Source organism: Cherax quadricarinatus, chromosome 72 (assembly GCF_038502225.1).
Source record: "Cherax quadricarinatus isolate ZL_2023a chromosome 72, ASM3850222v1, whole genome shotgun sequence".
Lineage (NCBI taxonomy): Eukaryota > Metazoa > Arthropoda > Malacostraca > Decapoda > Parastacidae > Cherax > Cherax quadricarinatus.
The window spans coordinates 2,672,282-2,673,657 of NC_091363.1; the positions used below are offsets into that span (position 1 = coordinate 2,672,282).

A 1,376-nucleotide genomic window follows, 5' to 3' on the forward strand; every position below is an offset into this window, starting at 1 on the left:
CTCTCTAAATGACCAAACCACCTCAATAACCCCTCTTCTGCCCTCTGACTAATACTTTTATTAACTCCACACCTTTTCCTAATTTCCACACTCCGAATTTTCTGCATAATATTTACACCACACATTGCCCTTAAACAGGACATCTCCACTGCCTCCAACCGTCTCCTCGCTGCTGCATTTACCACCCAAGCTTCACACCCATATAAGAGTGTTGGTACTACTATACTTTCATACATTCCCTTCTTTGCCTCCATAGATAACATTTTTTGACTCCACATATACCTCAATGCACCACTCACCTTTTTTTCCCTCATCAATTCTATGATTAACCTCATCCTTCATAAATCCATCCGCTGACACGTCAACTCCCAAGTATCTGAAAACATTCACTTCTTCCATACTCCTCCTCCCCAATTTGATATCCAATTTTTCTTTATCTAAATCATTTGACACCCTCATCACCTTACTCTTTTCTATGTTCACTTTCAACTTTCTACCTTTACACACATTCCCAAACTCATCCACTAACCTTTGCAATTTTTCTTTAGAATCTCCCATAAGCACAGTATCATCAGCAAAAAGTAACTGTCAATTCCCATTTTGAATTTGGTTCCCCAAAATTTAATCCCACCCCGCTCCCAAACACCCTAGCATTTACTTCCTTTACAACCCCATCTATAAATATATTAAACAACCATGGTGACATTACACATCCCTGTCTAAGACCTACTTTTACTTTTTCGGGAAGTAGTCTCCCCTCTCTTCTACACACCCTAACCTGAGCCTCACTATCCTCATAAAAACTCTTTACAGCATTTAATAACTTACCACCTATTCCATATACTTGCAACATCTGCCACATTGCTCCTCTATCCACTATCATATGCCTTTTCTAAATCCATAAATGCAATAAAAACTTCCCTACCTTTATCTAAATACTGTTCACATATATGCTTCAATGTAAACACTTGATCTACACATCCCCTACCCACTCTGAAACCTCCTTGCTCATGTCTTACCTCTAATTCTTTCAATTATAACCCTACCGTACACTTTTCCTGGTAAACTCGGTAAACTTATTCCTCTATAATTATTACAGTCTCTTTTGTCCCCTTTCCCTTTATATAAAGGGACTATACATGCTCTCTGCTAATCCCTAGGTACCTTCCCCTCTTTCATACATTTATTAAACAAAAGTACCAACTACTCCAACACTATATCCCCCCCTGCTTTTAACATTTCTGTCATGATATCATCAGTTCCAGCTGCTTTACCCCCTTTCATTTAGTAATGCCTCACGACCTCCCCCACACTTACATTCTGTTCTTCTTCACTCCTAAAAGATAGGTATACCTCCCTGACCAGTGCATGAAATT

The 1,376-nt window shown here is 39.0% G+C and overlaps 1 protein-coding gene across 1 annotated transcript in view; it reads right to left on the reverse strand.

Moving 5' to 3' along the window:
* The window catches only part of Glut1 (Glucose transporter 1), a gene marked incomplete in the record, with an annotated part of 492,009 nt that overhangs the window by 215,629 nt on the left and 275,004 nt on the right, over positions 1-1,376 (reverse strand).